General features: G+C 40.1%; 1 protein-coding gene across 1 annotated transcript in view; it reads right to left on the bottom strand.

The window, feature by feature from the left end:
- lmnb1 (lamin B1) overlaps positions 1–21,124 on the bottom strand; it is a 103,529-nt gene that overhangs the window by 62,265 nt on the left and 20,140 nt on the right. The window lies entirely within an intron of this gene.

Below are 21,124 nucleotides of genomic sequence, written 5' to 3'. Positions count from 1 at the left end.
GCACATTTCCTCCCCCTCCCTCAGAACATCAGGGACATCAGCTGCACCCTCCCCTCCCTCCCCCCATCTTCCTCAGCTGGAAGATCTGCTTTATTCACACCATCTATGATGGCGCTGCAGTCACTTTTTTTGCCATAATCCATGCTGATCTCAGAATTAACACTACAGTATCCTCCCTGAGTGTTGCTGTGTTTATTGTTCACATCATGCAAATCTGGAAGTTCTATATGATCTAAATTCTCTGGTGTGCCATCTGGTGGAATCCTCCAGTAACACGCACAGTGCATGGGTAAGTATGTGAATAATTCCATTCACAATGCAGCTGGTTGTTTAAGCAAAGGCATGGTTAAAAAGCAAGTATATTTCTGGCCTAAGACATTTTACATCCAAAGAACGTCTATAAAAATGAACTGCTTCACAACGTCAATTGCAACCTGCATTCATTTGTCAAAATGTGTTGACACACTTGGTTAGTATCAGGGACTTTCTACTAACAAAGATGTGCACAGCAACACAGAGTGCAGCCGTTTTCAACTCTCCAAGTGTCTATCTCTCTTTAACTCTGCTGATCTCCTGCGTGTGTGTAAAACAGCTGGAGCGGAGCCCCACCTGCAGGGAGGTGGTGCTTAAAGGAGACCTATTATGCTTTTGGGGGGTTTTCTTCTTCTTTAGTGTGTTATATAGCATTTTCTGCCTCCATAAGGTCTGCTAAAGAAAAAAAAGAAAAAAAAAAAAAAGTCCAGTCTAAAGGGAGTTCATTTGTCTCCCCACAGACACACATCACGTGACCTGCCTGAAACAACTCGTTTTGAATTTCCCGCTTTTACTTCCATGATTAGTTTTATAATAGTGATCATAGCGAGTGTCTGCCTGCAGGCCACTGAGCCTCGCCCCGAAACACACCCGCTCTGAGCTGAGGGGCAGGAGACAGACTGCAGAGTTTGGCTGCTGTTGAGGAGACACTATGTCTAGGAGACACTGCTTTCTTCATTTTGATCAGAAATTACCCTTGTTTGGACTGCCAAAGGACGAAGGAACAAAGAAGTGGTTGGAATTTATTTTTTATACAAGTCCTCCACAATACAACCCAGACATTTTATCGTGTTCCCTCTATTTTCCTGAGGACTGCTTCACAAACTGGCAACCAATTACTGCTAGATTTTCCCTTTGTTGGACAAATCTGTAGATTCGGGATCACAACCTGTAAGTGTGCTTTATGAGTTGTGAATCTGTTGTGTAAAAACAACAAACTCGGAAGCAGAGTGTTGAAGTCTGGAGTAGATGGCTGTAGGAGCTACCGTTAGGCTGTACACCCGTTGCTTAGCTATAGACCTCGGCTAACTAGCTAACCAAAGCTATTGTTTTAACAAGCTTTTGCTACTTGGCGCAGAGTAAGTTAAATTGCTAGCTGGGTGGTGTCCATAAGATGAATTTAATAACTGAATTGTGGAGAATCTAACAGAGCTAAGATGTGCAGCATGTCCATATTGACAAAAGTTGAAACATTTCTATGTGCAATGCCCGAGCTAAGAAGCTACTGCCGCTAGCTAGCTCGCTAGCCAAGCAGCTACTGCCGCTAGCTCGAGCGATTAGCCAACAGGCAACAGTCAGACCTGAGGTGGAAGTAAGAGCTGCATTTATTTGTCAAAATGTGTGGCTGCCCTCGGAGTTTGATTGTTAATCAGCTTTTGAGGAGGACCGATTTCTCCCTTTTCCTTGTGTTTTACACAGCGTTATAGCTGTAGGTCTCAGCTAACTGGCTGACTAAATGCACTGCTTTGAAACGCTTTTACTACGCGGTGTCCAGTAAGTTACACTGCTAGTCTCAGTAAGATAAATTTAACAAATAAATTGTGGAGAGTCTAACAGAGCTAACATTGTGCAGCATGTCCATACTGACAAAAGTTTCAACATGTCTATATGTGATGCCCGATATGAGCAGCTAACTGCCGCTAGCTCGAGTGTAGCCGACAGGCAGATATCAGAGGCGCATTTATTTGTCAAAATGCGTGGCTGTACTTGGAGTTTGATTGTTAATCGGCTTATAATATACGTTTATGGAAAATGTACAACGTGTTTTTATTACTTGGAGCTCTGTTACATGGAGGCCGCTCACTATATCGTTACTAAACATTGTAGTTAGTCTGAGTTATACAGTTAAGGGATACCCCCTTAAAAAGAAAAATTTACATTTACATACATCGGTACAGTTCAACATTAAGTTACATTTCTCAAATGTGCAAGATTAAGCAAATGTATACTGTAGTCAAATAAAACAAGATTTCCTTAAATAAATGTTCAAGCTAAATTGAAACACAGGCTGCTGTTTTTTTTAACAGAGGTTATCTAAGATACAGTGCCTTCTGTATTCTGTGTTTGTGTGTGTGTGTGCGTGTGCGTGTGTGTGTGAGTCTGTCTCTACATGTGTTTGAATACGTATGTTTGGTCTGCTGATTTTACAAGGAGGGGACAACACTGCATTTTAGATGTTGACTATGGATGGGTATGGTTATGTCTTATACACTGATTTAGACAGCACGCTAGTTCAGCTAATAGCAAATTGTTACTAATAAGCTAAAGTGACAGCTGTCTGTTAGGACTGTCAGAACGAACTTTGCTAAAACAATTCAAATTATTGTAAAAATAAGCATATTCGAAGTTGGAAACTAAGGTTTGAATATTTGACTTCTGGTATGACGCAAATAGGCCTGGGACGATCAGTGATCAAATCGTATATTGGCGATTGGAGGGTTGCCAGGTGATTTGCTGGATATCAAGGCAATATTGTGTGGGGGAAAAAAAACAAAAAAAACAAAAAAAAAAAAAAAAGGTGCTCTACCGTGCATTAAGAGATGTTTTTTTGGGAAATACATGACTGTCAGAGAAGCCTCGTTTGCAAACACACCTACAATCCATCTCCTCTCTTCTGCTCTCCTCTCCTTTCTCTCTTCTCAGCGGAGGGTGCGCTGTCAGCCCTGCGCTAACAGTGACAGGGCGCATCTCTTTGATCCGAAGTGACACGGCCCGTTTGCTCATGCTTTGGGGTCGTTCAATAGAGTAATTGCAAATAAATATTGTTTTAATGTGTAACTACTGAAATGTTCACAAGTGCTTTCATCAATTCCTACAATGTTGCAGCACTGCCGCCTTTGCAGGTTAAAAGTTAATGACAGCAACTTGAAGTGAGGAGGAGCAACACGGTACCGACACCGCTGCGCTGACAAGCCGGAGACGCTCACTTTTGCATGTGATGCAAAATATTAAAAATTATTATTATTAATCATTATAACATAAAAAATATAAAAATGCGGTGGTAGGCCTAGGCTATAGCCTACATCAAGGAAAAATTTTAATATTATTCGAATTTTTAACATAAAAAACATTAAAAATTCGAATCTGATTTTGGGGGAAGACTGAAAGCCCTACTGTCTGTAGACTAACTTAGTTTGACACTTATCATAAAATTGAGCAGATGCTTTTAAATTTAGCTGCTGGCTGAGACAAACAGCCCCTCCTCTCTCTACCAGCACTAATGTTACATGCACACAGTGAATCACATCAGGACAGAGGACAGAAGGACAGCAGGAAACCTGCGCTCCTCTGGGCGCTGCTCATGCAGCGACTGGCAGCAGGTTACTTTGTTCCTTGTGTCAGAGAGCATTTTTAACTATTTTTTAAGTATTGTCTCGTCTTATGTGGGCTAATTTTTTTTTTTTTTGTATTTCTAAGTTTTAATTTTCTGTCGTTGAGTTGGTGCAGAGATGGAGATTTTATTTCACCTGCTTTTAATGATTTTAATCATGAACTTTGCTTGGAGTCACCTGCACTCCCAAACAATTCAGTGCACGCGCGAGTCTCTTTAAAATCTTCATGGACTCGCCAGACCCTGGATCCCTCACTTTCATGACAGATCTTCAATATAAGTCCGGAGATATGGAGGGATCCTGTTATTGTAAGGAATAACTCCAAGAAAGTGGCCTACACAAGGAAAAGAGGGAAGAAAGGCGGTGTGCGTCAGCGGTTACGGAAGCAGCTACAAAATAACCGCATTCCCCTGCCTTCTATCTTTCTTGCCAATGTCCAGTCAGTGAGAAATAAAACTGATGAATTACATGGGAATGTTACTCATCTGCAGGAATATCGGGATGCTTGTCTTTTGGCATTCACTGAAACTAGTCTTTCTGGCACGAATTCTGACGCCTCCTTGGATATAAATGGTTTTGCAGCTCCTATTCGGCTGGATTGGGTCAGTGAGGTAACTCACAAAAAACAGGGAGGGGGTGTATGCCTGTACATTAACAGTAGATGGTGTAACAATTACACTGTGCATGAGCAGTTATGCTTACCGGACATTGAACTCCTGTCAGTGTCATTGAGACCCTTTTATCTTCCGAGGGAATTTCCTCGGGTGTACGTCACCATTGTTTACATCCATCCCAAGGTTGCAGCAAATACTATCTTCAGAGTGATTCAGTCACTTCAATCCACCTCTCCTGATGCTCCCAATATAATTTTGGGAGACTGTAATCACTGTAACTTTGAAACACACTGAAAACGTTGAACCGTTTTTACCAGTATGTTACCCACATGTCATAATAAAACCTTGGACATTTGTTATGGCTCCATAAAGGGAGAATATAAGTCCGTGGGAGGTCCTGCCCTTGGATCCTCGGATCACAACACTGTGCATCTTTATCCTGTCTACAAGACTGTGTTGAGGAGGGAAAAGGTGTGCAAAAGGCAGGTGATGGTCTGGAATGAGGAGTCCTCTCTCACCCTGCAGGGGTGCTTCGATTGTACTGACTGGTCGGTATTCACAGACTCCTCAGACAATATAGATGAACCGGCGGACGTTGTATGCAGCTACATCTCTTTTTGCAGAGACAATGTTATTCCCACCAAGGTTGTGAAGATTTTCCCTAACAATAAACCTTGGGCCTCTTCAGCAATTAGGGGCCTGATCCATAAAAGGAAAAATGCTTTTAAGGAAGGTAATGTTGCTGAGGTTAAAAAAACACTGAGAAGGAGATAAGGTCAGAAATCAAGAAGGCCAAACTTAAGTGAAGAGATAAAATTGAAGCTGAGCTGGGCAGAAATAGCTTAAAGGAAGCCTATAATGGCATGAAATCTGTGACTGGATGTATTGACAGAGGTAATAGGAGCACTGCCCTGACGGGGTTTAATTCTGAAAAGCAGTTGACTGATTAGTTAAATTCTTTTTATTTAAGATTTGATAATCATGATTTCACTGATACAGTGAATACATTAAAGGACATTACTAGAGCTCCTTCTGCTTTGCCTTTTGACATAAAGTGTGGAAACACATTGTAGACTCACTAAAAAGAAAAAGAGGGCCTGACAGTATGTGTGGCCATGTTCTTGCAACCTGTGCTGAACAGCTGCGCAGCATTTTTCATTTTATCTTTACATTATCCCTCCAGCAACAAAGGGTTCCTAAGTTATGGAAACATTCCACTATTGTCCCTGTTGCTAAGACAAGAAAACATCCTTCAACACTAAATGATTTCAGGCCTGTAGCGTTGACATCCTTAATTATGAAGACTTTTGAGAACCTCATTAAAAATGAGGTTTTATCGCAGGTGGAGGAATTATTGGATCCCCTGCAATTTGCATACAGGCTTGGTAGAGGTGTGGAGGATGCTACTGTCACATTGTTAAATTTTCTGTATGGCCACCTTGAGGGATCTAAAGCTCAGGCTAGGTTGCTGTTTATTGATTTTTCCTCAGCTTTCAACACTATCCAGCCACATATTTTAGCAGAGAAGTTAATCAACCTTTTTAATATGGATTTTAATCTTGTTGGATGGATACTGGACTTTTTAACAAACAGGTCCCAGTGTGTGAGGGTAAATGGCTCTTTATCAAAATAGCTGCTCTCCTCCACGATGCTGTCTCTCCCCGTTACTCTTCATACTGTATACTACTGATTGTCGCAGCAACTATGTTAATAGACACATTATCAAATTTGCTGATGACTCGGTGATCGTGAGTCTTATTGAAGGGAATGAGCAACTTCATGGGCCTGTGGTTAATGATGTTGTATCATGGTGTGATGAATCCTTCCTCCAACTAAATGTGTCCAAAACTAAGGACATGATAATCAGTTTCAGGAAGTCCAGTCCTTGCCCAGTACTAATCAGCATTAAAAGTGCAAATATTGAGCTGGTGGACAGCTATAAATACCTGGGAGTAGTTGTAGATAATAATCTGTCCTTTGATTCTCATGTTGTCACGCCGCCATGTGCTGTATGTGGTCCAAACACACATACAGCACATGGTGGCGACTGGCAAGTCGGGTGTAACAGTCTGGCCTTCCTATTCTTCTTGCTAATGAGTGGTTTGTATCTTCTGGTGTAGCCTCTGTACTTTTGTTCATGAAGTCTTCTGCGAACAGTAGATTGTGATACCTTCACTCCTGCCCCCTGGAGGTTGTTGCTTTTAATTTTTGGATTTATTTGAAACTTTTTAGACACAGGTCCATTCGTAAAGATTAAGGAAGCTCCCTGCAATTCTGCAGTGCACCAAGACACGATTGAGCAGTTTGGATATGGTAAACACGCTCTAATGGTAGCGTTTGTTTCCGCTGCCGGCCATCACCACCGCATGCGAAGCAGTGAAGCCCGAGGCAAACGCCAAAATGATAATCTGATCATCATCACACTCTTCCTGTTGCCATCTGGAGACGTGCACCAGTGCCCTGGACCGAACACACGAAATGCCAGAAATTAAGACGCAAAATGCAACGATCCTATCTCTCAGGTATGCGGTAATAACAGTGAAAGCACAGTGATTGAATTACTCCCCCAACCTAATTTGCTGTCTCGTGTCTGCTGTCCGAGTGGAGTGGAGGGGCTACTAGAGGCGAGTCAACAGGGAGATGGCTCAGTCTGTGTGGGAGAGTGGAGGCCCGGGGCTCCGAGGGCTGTGGATACAGGTGAGGGATGCGTCGTCGATCGGGGCTGACCAGCTGTGGGCGTGCGGAGCGACGGGGAGACTACGGTAGCCATGGAGAAACAGTATTTTTCCCCACAGTGTGTTTACACCGGCGCGTACTGTCCAGGTAACATGTAAGTTGGATGTTGCGGTCAAAACTGTAGGAAAAGTATGTTCAGGAAAACCCACCGTACCATTCCGGTTTTCAAAAAACACTGCAAGTTAAACTTCTTCAGAACTGTCAATCACTCTTTAATGATTTGGGATCCACTACATAAACCCAAAGGTGTCTTTGGAGGACATATTAACATTCGTAGCCTCACCCCTAAGGCTGACCAAGTTCATCATCTCCTTCACAACTCTAATTTAGATTTTCTTTGCCTGACGGAATCAAGGTTGCATAGTAACTCTCCATCTGCAGTGTTCAATATCCCTGGCTACAAAATCTTTAGACAGGACAGATCTATTGGCAGAGGGGGTGGGGTCCTGATATACATTAAAAAACACTTTAACTGTAATCAAATATGCTGGCCATTTAATATTGATAGAAGGTCTTGGACTGAACATAGTGCTCTCTCCTGAAATGTCTTTTAAACTAATTGTTGTATATCGTCCACCATCCTCCAGCAATGACTTCTACGCCACACTTAAAAAACTGCTTAAAGTATCTGACCCCAAAACAGAGGTTATATTACTTGGTGACCTGAATTGTAACTGGCTGGACAAGACAAACAGGAGAGCTCTCAAACAGATTACAGATAGTTTGGATTTTGCACAACTGACTGTAGGACCGACTAGAATAACTACCTCCTCCCAAACGTAAATTGATTTAATATTCAGTAACAAGCCTGAGAGAGTTGTTAAAACATATAACCTACTTACGGGACTATCTGACCATAATTTAATATTAATGTCCAGAAAACTCACAAAAAAAACGCTTTAATGGCCCTAACAAATCCAAAGAACTCATGAAAAAAAATCCGAAAAATGAGCTAGTAAATTTTGAAAGAGCAGTGCAACAGACTGATTGGGAAAATATGCTAACTGGGAGTAACATGGAAGCAGACTGCAAACTGTTTCCAACGGAACTACAAAATCTGGTTGAGGAGTTCAGTAGAAAAGTGAAAAGCAGGAAGACAGACAAAAACAATACACTTCCCTGGTTTAATGACGACATATTCAATTTAATGAAGGAAAGAGATAGTGCACTAAAAAGAGCTCTGAAGACTAATTCAATTAGTGATAGGTACCGTTTCACCTTATTGCGTAACAAAGTTACAAAAACGATCAGAAAAGCCAAAGCTAACTTCTTCATAACAATTATTGATAAGACAAAAGGCAACACTAAAGTGATTTGGGAACAAATTAAAAACTTAATGGTAATCAATCACAGGCCTAAAAAAGAGTTGGTGCTGGAACAGAATGGCCAGCTGTTGCAAGGCCCAGTGCAAGTTGCAACAGCATTTAACAAATACTTCATTAGTGCTGTGGATTCAATTGCACAAAGCTTTCCTCTACCTACAGTCAATATTGCTGAAGTTGATGAAAGTAAAACATCTTCAAGCATTCTACCCATCTCTGAATCTAAAATCTCTGCTATTATTGACTCCCTTAAATCCTCAACAGCTAAGGATGTTTACGGTATGGATTCCTGAAAGATTCCCTGGTATGTCCAATCACACAAATGGTTAACTTATCAGTGCTACAGGGACATTTCCCAAATGCCTGGAAAACTGCAATTGTGTCTCCCATCTTCAAGTCAGATGATCCTCAGAACATTAGTAACTACCGCCTCATCAGTATCTTACCTGTGGCATCTAAGGTTGCCGAGAAATGGGCTTGTTTCATTTCTGAAGAACAGTCCATTCAATTTGCACCCTATGCAATTTGGCTTTAGGGCTAATTATTCCACCGAAACAGCCAACTGCCTTTTTATAGAAAAGGTCAGAGAAAGGGTTGACAAAGGAGGCACTGTTGATGCAGTGTTCTTAGACCTGCATAAAGCCTTTGACACTGTGAATCACAAGGTCCTTCTAGCTAAACTATCCACCTTTAATTTCTCCCCATTAGCAGTCAGCTGGATTGAAACATATTTAACTGGAAGACATCAACATGTTATTTTAGCAACCAACTATCTCTAGCTCTTGACTTGTGTACTGGAGTACCACAAGGGTCAATACTTGGACTGCTCCTGTTCTCACTATATATCAATGATCTACCATCATTATTTCCAGATGTGGAGACACAGTTACAGTGCCCTCCAAAAGTATTGGAACAGTGAGGCCAATTCCTTTATTTTTGTTGTAGACTATTTGGGTTTGACATCAAAAGATGAATATGGGACAAGAGATCAACATTTCAGCTTTTATTTCCAGGTATTTACATCTGGATCTGATACACAACTTAGAAGATAGCACCTTTTGTTTGAACCCACCCATTCTTCATGAGAGCAAAAGTATTGGAACATGTCACTGACAGGTGTGTTTTGTTGCCCAGGTGTCTCCCAATTACATTGATTATTCAAACAATAAATAGCACTGAATGTCTGAGCTCAGTTTCAGATTGGGTACGATAGATTTTGCCCGTGCAGACTGCATTTAGAGGTGGAACCAACATGAAAACCAGAGAGCTGTATGGGTGAAAAAGAAGCAATTGTGAATCTGAGAGAAGATGGACAATCAATCAGAGCCATTGCACAAACATTGGCCATAGCCAGTACAACCATTTGGAATGTCCTGAAGAAGAAAGAAACCACTGGTGTACTAAGCAACAGACGTCGAACAGGTAGACCAAGGAAAACATCAGCAGTTGATGACAGAAACATTGTGAGAGCTGTAAAGAAAGACCCTAAAACAACTGTTAGTGACATCAGCAACAACCTCCAGAGGGCAGGAGTGAAGGTATCACAATCTACTGTTCAGAAGACTTCATGAACAAAAGTACAGAGGCTACACCAGAAGATGCAAACCACTCATTAGCAAGAAGAATAGGAAGGCCAGGCTGGAATTTGCCAAAAGGTACAGAGATGAGCCTCAAAAATTCTGGGAAAAAGTTTTATGGACTGATGAGACAAAGATTAACTTTTTCCAAAGTGACGGAAAGGCGAAAGTTTGGAGAAAAAAAAGGATCTGCTCATGATCCCAAACATACAAGCTCATCTGTGAAACACGGTGGAGGGAATGTCATGGCTTGGGCTTGTATGGCTTCTTCTGGGACGGGCTCTTTCATCTTCATTGATGATGTAACACATGATGGCAGCAGCAAAATGAACTCAGAAGTCTACAGAAACATTTTGTCTGCTAATTTAAAGAAAGATGCAACCAAACTGATTGGGAGATCCTTCATCATGCAGCAAGATAACGATAACTGCCAAAACAACAAAGGAGTTCATCAGGGGCAAGAAGTGGAAGGTTTTAGACTGGCCAAGTCAGTCTCCAGACTTAAACCCAATAGAGCATGCATTTTACCTGCTGAAGAGGAGACTGAAGGGAGTAACCCCCCAAAACAAACAACAACTGAAAGAGGCTGCGGTGAAAGCCTGGAAAAGCATCACAAAAGAAGAATGCAAAAGTTTGGTGATGTCAATGGGTCACATGCTTGATGCAGTTATTGAAAGCAAAGGATTTGCAACTAAATATTAAGTCTCATTCACTTTAATCTATTTTAAGTTTATATGTTCCAATACTTTTGCTCACCTAAAAATTTTGTGTTCCATTACAAATAATGCTATCTTCTAAGTTGTGTATCAGATCCAGATGTAAATACCTGGAAATAAAAGCTGAAATGTTGATCTCTTGTCTCATTCATCTTTTGATGTCAAACCCAGATGTTTTCAGTCTACAACAAAAGTAAACGAATTGGACTCACTGTTCCAATACTTTTGGAGGGCACTGTATATGCAGATGATACAGTGATCTTTGTGCATGCCAAGACAAAGCAAATGGCTGCTGATGAACTAAACTCCGCCCTGCAGCGTATCACCAACTGGCTCAACTGTTCCTCCCTCCAACTAAACGTTAAAAAAACAGTGGGAATGTTTTTTGTTTTTTTTTTTTACAAAAAGACAATGTAACATTATGCCAGAAGTTAAAATCTCAGGCCAAAACATCACCATTGTGCCAGAAGTCAAATACCTGTGAATCATTATTGATTCTAATTTGACTTTTAAAGCATATATTAAAAAAGTGTCCAAAAGAGTGAAGTTTAGCTTAGCTAATTTCAGATACATACGGAACACAATGACTCTACATGCTGCCATGCTATATGTGAATGCTATGTTCATGCCACATTTAACATATTGTCGCACAAGCTGGGGACAAACAAACAGTTCAACATTGAAACCACTGGCCACTCTCTATAAGCAAACTGTTAAAGTACTGGATAAGAGACTGAACAGCTCCCATCATTGTCCGATTCTGAAAAAACAAACTTCCAAGTTGAAAAGATGTAATAAAATATAGGAACATTTGCCTTGTCCACAAAATTTTGCACAATACAGCTCCTCCCCCTCTTAACTCACTCATAACTCAACGTAACAGGAACAGTCAAACTACCAGAAGTATTACACATGGCGACCTGTTAGTCCCTTTCAGGAAAAGTACATTTTGTCAACTATCCTTCTCAGTTAGAGCCACTCAGAATTGGAACTCTCTACCCACCCAAATCAAAAGACAAACATACATACATATTCCACCTTCACTGCACACTTAACCTGGTTCGCTGACAACTACACCTGCACACACTAGACTGCATTGGATATGACATATGTGTTGCATGTAACATGATCATAGTGATAGATGTTGCCCGTCTGTTTTTGTGATTATATGTGCTGCTTATGTGTTGTGATCATTGTGATGTGCTGCATGGGATTACATGGGCTGCTTCTGAGTTGTGAACATTGTGATATGTTGTTTGTGATTACATGTGCTGCTTCTGAGTTGTGAACATCGTGATGTGCTGCATGTGATTATATGTATTGCTTCTGTGTTGTGAACATTGTGATGTGCTGCATGTGACTGTATGTGCTGTTGATGTTGCTGGAAATGCTCTGGGACATGTATGGTTGGGCATGCTGCCTGCGTATGTACATGTGATTTTATGTATCACCGGTGTGTTGTGTTTTAGTGAGTGCATTGATGCACTGTTTTTTTTTTTTTGCTACAGTCAATTAATGGGGATTGTCCACGAAACTATAAATAAATAAACTAAACTAAACTAAACTAAACTAAACTATAAAGTCCAGCAACGGCTTTATTTCCTGAGGAAAATGTATTCTTTTAATGTTTCCTCCGAGATGATGACCCTCTTTTATAAAAGTTTTATTGAATCTCTTTTTTTGTTCTGCATTGTTGCTTGGTATGGAAACCTGACTCAATACGAACAGGCTTGGTAGCCTGATCAAAGTGGCCAGAAAGGTTTCAGGGAGGAGTCAAGCTCAGCTTACTGACATGTATAGTAAATCACCCCCTTCTTTCTGAATTTGTATTGTTGCCTTCAGGCCATTGGTGGAAGGTGCCTGCTCTTAGGACAAAGAGATTTAAGTTTTCCTTAAAAATTAAACTTCACTCAGTATCGCATGTCAGAAATATTATTTATATAGTGACATTGCTGTTGTAAAATTACTGTTGCTGCTCTGAAAACAACATTTAGTTATATTCGCAATATTCAGTTATCCTGTTCTGAATTTATTATTTTTTTTAAATTAATATATTTTCTAAAAATCAATTATTTAGAAATGAAAAAGAACCGATGAGGAGTATCGATAAAATCTTAAAGATACCCATCCCTTATGTTGACTATTTTCATTTGGTGCAATACCAGTTTAAGATATTTCCTTTGTCTTTTAGAGTACATCACAGCAGGGCCCTAGTGCCCAACACCTCTCCACTACAGCCAGACTCCAGGAGTAGGATGCCACAAGGACCCTCCACAAATCATCTCAGTGGGCACACAGTCTGTGGCATCTCAAAAGATGGTGGTAATCAGCACACATCTGTACAGCAGCCCAAGAAGCAAAGGTGTGTAACACAGAAATGATGTTTTTGTGTTTGAGATACAGTACCTGGAAATATTTTACAGTACTGAAATGATGTTTTCCAAAAGCTTCAGAATATATATTTCTGCAGCACATTATCACATGCCTTTGACTTTGTTATGATATGAGAGCAGGAAAAACAAATAAATTTATATATAGATATGTATGTGTGTGTGTGCGTGTATCCTTTAATTTGGTTCTTTTAAATCTTTTATGTGTGCAAAATAAAAAATAAAAGGCTCAAACGGGCACGTGACTTCGCAGTGCATTGTCTGTAACCAGCGCCACTTTTACGAGCAAATTGTTTTGTTTACACTGCGTTGCGCCGGGAGAGAGACGTGAAGCAAGAGATTTAAATGGACCGGGCAAAGGAAAAGTGTGTCGGACAGTACCGAGACAAGCTGGACCCTGTTCCAAAGGCTCAGTACCTTGACAAAATCCAGAAAATAGGTGGAGTGGATCTGTATGAGCACGGAGACTGGACTCGGGATTTAAAAGCCCTGCCACCGTTGACTGAAATCTGAGCTTGTCCTCTATCTTGTCAACGGAATATGTTATTATACCGGCAACGAATTTAGGAATGCCAAATCAGGGTTCAATGCTAAGGTATTTTTTGGTCAGAGATCTACTTGCCCGAAGTCAGTTTTTACTTGCCCTATAAAAATTGTTTAATTTAAGCGGCTATCAAATAACAAAGACTACAGTTATTTTTATGTTATGTAATCTTTATTCACACTGTATTTATTAATTAAAACAACATATGTCATGCATTGTAGCTTAATTCCTACACAAAAATGACAGTGTCAGGGCTTAAAGTGAAAAATTTTTCAATCGCTCTCTGTCTATAATTTTGCGCCCTACTTGAGCAATGCCCACCTCTATTTATTTTTCCCCCTTCTCCCCAGTTCTGCTGTATTAACACCAGGTTTAATAAATTTTGCTTCCTATATATATATATATATATATATATATATATATATATATATACATATATATATATATACATATATATATATATATATATATATATATATATATATATATATATATATATATATATATATATATATATATATATATATATACATACATATATACATATAACTTAACTCCTCCCTTTGATTATCGGACTCATTTGGCTATTTATAAAACAAAACACACAATATAATTACTCAGTCTTATTTCATTTATAACGCTACAACCTTTTCATTGTATATTGTATATATTTCAGATTGTCTACTTTACTATTTTTATTATTTATTTCACTTTATTGTCTACTTTAATATTTTATTTTATGTTAATGTCTACTTTAATATTTTATCTTATTCTATTTTATTCTAATGTCTACTTTAATATTTTATTTTATGTTAATGTCTACTTTAATATTTTATTTTATTTTATTTTAATGTCTACTTTAATATTTATTTTATTTATTTCATTGGCTATTTTAGTATCTTATTTATATCTTCATCTTTATCTCTTGTTTCCTTTCATACTGTATTTCTATTTCTACTTTGCAAGGAGCATTGGAACAAAAACAATTTCCCCCCGGGGATTAATAAAGTATTCTGAATCTGAATATATATATATATATATATATATATATATATATATACACACATACATACACACACACACACACACACACACACACATATATATATATATATATATATATATATATATATATATATATATATATATATATATGTGTGTATATATATATATATGTGTGTGTGTGTGTGTGTGTGTGTGTGTGTGTGTGTGTGTGTGTATATATAGAGTGGTGGAAAAAGTTTTTGGACACCCTTAAAATTTTACACAATCTCAAATATTATCATGAAATATTTGTGGAAGAATATATATATATATATATATATATATATATGTATATATTAAGGCTGCACAATATTAGGAAAACATGCGACATGCGATATGCAATAATGTTGAATGTTGCGATGACGATATGAGACGATAAATAAACAAATACTTTAAATGCAATATTTCCATTCCAACAACATGTTTTTATTGAAAAAATTGCACCTGGCTACAGCTGATATATTTGCACTGAACCAATTTAGGTGCATGGCAATACAGTTTATTGATCACTTAAACAGAACATCTAAATGCCCCCATTAAAACATTTCTGCTACTCTAAACAGAAACATTCGTTGCTACCTGGATTGTTGAAATAAATAAAAATCTGAAAACAAATTAAATAATTTTAATTAAATGTAAACATAATTTAAATCCAGCTGCAGTTTCTCACATTGCAATTGTCTCACCTTTTCTCTGCCCATCAAGTCGTTGGGGTATGAGGGTGCTTTGGGCCTCTTGGTCAGTGGGGTTCCTCTCCTAGAACAGAGAGAAGAATACAGAGGGAAAAAAATACATTATTCATTTTGCACTAATATTCAGTTATATGTCATGTTGCATTCAAGATCATGCAATATCTGTGTATTTGTGTATGTGAAATATTTTATATTATTTATATAAATATTTTATCACCTTCGTGTCAAATAAACATTGTAACAATTGTAACATTGTATAACCTTCTGTGCTGTTGCTTCCATTTCTGATATCACCCTGGTCTTGATTTCTAAGACCTTTTCGCTGCTGATGTAGCTGGCTTTGAATCTGGGACCCACGAAGCACGTCATATCCAGAAGTTCCTGGGTTGCCATACTTAGTGTTCATATAGTCCAGAATTTTCATGTTAATGGACTTTGTTAAATCACTGTCCTCTTCCTTCTCTGCAAGAAATTATGCCTTCATCAGATGAAGGACTGGTTTCACATAAGAAATACTCACATAACTCACCCAAAAGAGCATTTGTAAATTCTTGCAGAAGCTGTAGTGCCTGGTGCCTGGATTCAAGTATATCCAGGTCCTGCCAGGTGGGAACAAAATGTCTTGATTTTTCTGTCTGCTAAGAGGACATCAGATAAGGCCCGCTGCTGCTCCGGGACTCTCTCGATCATCTTTTGCCTGGAATCCCACCTTGTTGGGCATTTAATAATGAGTGAGTGCTCTGGGAGGTTGTACCCCTGCTGAGCTTTTATTAGTGCCACTGTCTCTTTCCAGCTGTGGGAGATGTGTCCCACCAATTTTTTGCAGCAGCTCGAGCAATGCAGTCATCATGTTTAACAGCATTTTCTAGGGAGTGAGGAGAAGACAAGACAAACATTTATGATTTAAAACCTACTGGTAAAAAAAAATATATCTGCAATATACACCATGTAACTACAATAATTAAAGACTATTAATACCAATACTACAGCATTTGAGACTGGCAACAATCACCTACCATGTAGTAGCCTAACTTGTGAGTGCATGAGCTTAAACTCATCAACAGGTTACAAAGCAACATGCTACACAATACAAAGTCTGCTGTTCTTTTTTCATGTCTCACTTTGCTCTTTATGCTACACACTATCACTTTAATAAAATTCATCTCATGTGTATTCTCCACTTAAAGCAGCTGTGCGGAACTTTATGTTTTCGTTGATTATAGCGCCCACTTTGGGTCGAAGTGGTATGACACCCACAGCCTGGTGTTGTAAAATTCCGACTGCAGCCGGCATTCGGCTTCATTTGTAAAATCTTGACTGTAACCGGCAATTACCGCATGCATTTGTTTTGGAGAGCGAGGAAAAAAAATCAAAAATCAAAATCATAAATGTTCCGGTGTAGCTGTGAATTTCTTATAAACTGAGGACAACTGCCTGCTGTATATTTGTGTTCATGGTCACAGTCACAGATAATTTTGTGGCATTTGTTGTAACGTTACTAGACAAAAGTGGTTCACATCAGCTAACATTACATTTAGCTTGCTCATATATTGAAAACAACGTCTAACAAATTGCGGTGTATTCTCTAAATAAAAACAAAAATTACATACCTGTCGATTACTCGGGATCAGTTTTAAAACCTTTCAAATCTCTCAGGTCTCTCCACTTGGTGAATGCCCAACCAAGGTTTACACGCGTTTGGGCTCGAGCCCTATCACTGTCCCGTTTAACCTTCTTCTGTTCTTTTTCTTCTAGATGGTGCTCCTTCTTTATCCGCCATGACATCGATAGTACAACCAAGTCCTTATAGATACATCTGGTAAAACTGTTATGTGTTCAGCAATGCCCGTTGCGTACCGCTTACTCAAAGAACACTCTCTGTAAACACGGCTCCTTCTTCTTCTGTCGTTTAATGGCTGCGGGCCGCTGCAGGCATGCAGACTTACTTCCGCCTCCGGGAGCCGTATTCTGGTTTGCTGACTTCCGCTGTGTCCGACCCGACCGAGGCTATGCTAAATAGCCATATAGAGAAAGGCTTTTTTGTCGCTGTTGGGTTCAAATAAATATGCGGATCTTCAAGGTGGGGGTGATACGAACTAGGACAGTTTTATATCTTGACATAGTGCTGTCACTTGGTTTGTCTGTTGATGTAAGTGAAATTTGTCATAGTGCTTGTATTCCTGATCACTTGCCTGTTTTATTCTCTGCCACTGTTCTCTGCTCTGTTGTTGCTACTGGTCCTCCTGCACGCCGTTTTCGTGCTTTTAACTCCAATACAGCGCCACAGTTTTCTACTGCGTTTTGTGATTTTATGATTACTGTTGTGGATAGTTGTGGTGTCCTTAGTGCTGAAGAGCTTGTTGCTGTTTTTAATTCTACATGCACAAATATACTGGACTCTATTGCTCCTATAAAGGTCCAAACGCCCAAAGGTTACTTCCGAACCATGGATAAATGACTCTGTCTGTGCTCTCAGACGCTCTTGTAGGCGTGCTGAGAGAAAGTGGGAGAAGGATAAGTTGTATGTCTCTTTTGGGATCCTAAAAGACTGTTTACTGGAGTATCAGCGTGCAGTGAAAGCTGTGAAAACCAACTACATCTCCAACCTGGTCTCAAAAAACATTAATAATCCCTTTAACAAGTTTCTATTTAATGCTCTGAACTCTATTGTAAATCCAAGTGATGCTGCCCCCATTGTCCCAACTCCTGTACTCTGTAATGATTTTCTCAACTTTTTTGTTGACAAAATCTCTGCTCTTCATTCTATACCACATCCTGCTGCCCCCGACCCCTCTGATTCTCCCATGTGCCCAGCTGTTTTTGACCAGTTTGAGCCCATATCACAAAACGCACTGTCAGATGTGGTTCATGAGATGCAGCCCACAGACTGCCTCTCTGATAGTATTCCCTCTCGCCTTTTTAAAGAGGTTTTTAGTTCTGTTGGATCTTTTATTCTTGCTTTAATTAATACTTGTTTTAGCTCTGGGTGTTTTCCAGCTCCTTTTAAACATGCAATAGTGCAGCCACTAATCAAAAAACCCAGTCTGGACCTCTCGGTTCTCTCTAACTTCAGGCCCATCTCCAAACTGCCCTTTTTGTCCAAAGTGTTGGAGAAAGTGATCTGTGTCCAGCTGCAATCATTTTTAATCCAAAATGATATTTATGAGAAATTTCAGTCTGGTTTTAGGTCTTGTCATAGTACTGAAACTGCTCTTTTAAGAGTTTTTAACGATCTTGTTTTAACTGATGATTCAGGCTGTGCTGCTATTTTAGTGACTTTAGATCTAACCGCTGCCTTTGATACGGTCGATCACAGGACCCTTTAATCGCGGTTAGACCACTGTGCAGGTATTAAAGGTGCTGCCTTCATGCTGCTACAGTCATACCTGACTGACAGGACTTTCTCTGTGCACTTAGGTGAATTGTCCTCCAATGTGGCCCCTCTTAGTTGTGGGGTCCCTCAAGAATCCATTCTCGGTCCTTTATTATTTTCTTTGTATATGTTACCCCTAGGTTCCATTCTGCACAAACATAGTGTGTCTTTTCATTGCTTCGCGGATGATGTTCAAGTCTACCTGCCTCTAAAACTAGACTGTAAGGACTCCCTGCAGCCTCTGCTCGCATGTCTTCATGACATTAAACATTGGATGGACATTAGTTTCTTAAATCTTAATGACAGTAAGACAGAGGTAATTGTGTTTGGAAACCAAAAATGTGTTAATGACCCTGTTGCTGCCCTGGGCCCTTTGGCTTCCAAAAAATGCTCCTTTATAAAAAGCCTTGGTGTCACTTTTGACAGTGCTTTTATATTTGACAAGCAAATAGGCTCAGTACTCAAAGGTGCTTTCTTTCAGCGTAGGCTCCTCTCCAAAGTAAAGCCCTATCTCTCACCAAAAAACCTGGAAAGGGTTAAACATGCTTTTATTACGTCTAGGCTTGACTATTGCAATTCCTTGTACGTCGGCTTAGATCAGAGTTCTCTCCAGCGCCTGCAGCTGGTGCAAAACGCTGCTGCTCGCCTTTTAACCGGCACAAATAAACAGTCACACATCACTCCAGTTCTAGCCTCTCTGCACTGGCTTCCTGTTCATTTTAGGATTGATTTTAAGATTTTATTGTTTGTTTTTAAGATATTGAATGGTCTGGCCCCGCAGTACCTAGCTGAACTCATCTATCTCCACTCTCCAGCTAGAGCACTGAGGTCGTCAAGTGATACATTGATTTTAGATGTCCCTGCGTCTAGGCTCAAAACTAAAGGTGACCGAGCTTTTGCAGTAGCTGCCCCCAACTTGTGGAATAGCTTACCACTGGATATTAGATCTGCTGACTCTCTTGCTACATTCAAGTTGTTGCTTAAGACCCATCTTTTCTCACTGGCTTTTGGTGCATCTTAAAGGATAACTTAGGTATTTTTCAACCTGGGCCATATTTCCCCATGTTTGTGTGTGCGTACGATTCAACAACTCGTTTTAAAATTGGTTCAGTATTGAGGGAGGTGGATGCAGCCGGCAGCCGCGAGGTAGATATGGGGGCAAATGCGTCCCGTATAAGTTTGCGCATTAAAAGTGCTTTTTTTCGCCACTGACCGGTTCAGATCGCCAGTGCTATGTCTGCAAATAGCATACTAAGCGTTTCGAACATTGTTTATATAACATTACCTCCACTGTGTCTGTAGCTCTCTCTACTCGTGGGACAGCCGTTTTCTTGAGGAAGAGGTGTTTCAGGATTGGATGTCTTCTCTTCTTCGGCTGGCAGTAGTCATCTTGGGCAGGGCTCGACAGTGCGAGCGTTTCACTCGCATTTGCGACTAAAAAATAGGTGTGTGCGAACTGTAAAAAAATATTTAGGGGCATTTAGGTGCGCATAGAAAAAAATCAGCCGAAGCAGCCTATATTTTTGTCAATAAAAAAATATGATAATCTAACCGCAAATATTGAAGGAACTACAGCCGCCTTCCCTCTTCCCTCTTCCCCGTGTGACACGGTTATGGGTGGTTTTCCAAGCCACTGTCGGCATAATGAATATAAGTCCCACTGTCGGCAGGGTGGAAATAAGTCAAAGTATGGCGGAGGCAGGGACGGTTTTTGCTATGGGCAATGTGGGCGACCGTCCAGGGCGCCATCTATGTGAGGGTGCACGAGCGCCCTCCAAAAAAACCCAAAACAAACAAACAACAACAACAAAAAAAACTCGCCAGTTTTCTAGACTACCACTCATTTCCACGTCAAGTTAGTGGAGTGGGCGCCCCTATTATCACGGCGGTTGTGGGTTGAACGGGGGTCACAGACAGGAATACGGCGGAGGATCATAGTGCGCAAGATAACGGCTTACGGCGACAGAGAAGTCCGACTCCAGGTCCAGTAATTTCCTCTTTCGTTGGTGTCATGACTGCCCAGTAGTACCTGGACAACCGAGCCGTGGCGGCACACAGGTATGTAGCGTGTCTGAGGAGAAACAAGCCGTTCACATTTCTCTCTTGTGGCAGCCAGATAACGGTCCACAAACCTCACCGCACTTTAGGGACTGTTCTTTACTTATGAAGGGACTGTCAGGGGAGGAGGGTGGCTGGTTGATTTTTATCTTATTTACTTATTTTATTTTAATCCCCCCTATGTTAATCACTTATTGATGCAGTTAGGGACCTTTCTCCACAGCCAGGCTGCCGGCTGGGTGGGAATAAGTCAAAGTGTGGTGGAGAAGAGGGACCGGGGAAAGAGGCTCCGTTCTTCCCACAGTTAGGGACCGTTTGCCATGGTACCGCTGCTGGGCAGGGTGGAAATAAGTCCTGCAGAGTTTCAGAGGACCTGGAGGATGTTTTAGGATAGTAATAACATTATATAAGATA

Source organism: Epinephelus fuscoguttatus, linkage group LG18 (genome assembly GCF_011397635.1).
Source record: "Epinephelus fuscoguttatus linkage group LG18, E.fuscoguttatus.final_Chr_v1".
NCBI lineage: Eukaryota > Metazoa > Chordata > Actinopteri > Perciformes > Serranidae > Epinephelus > Epinephelus fuscoguttatus.
The sequence above is the reverse complement of the archived record's forward strand: the minus strand, read 5'-3'. Positions and strand labels throughout refer to the sequence as shown.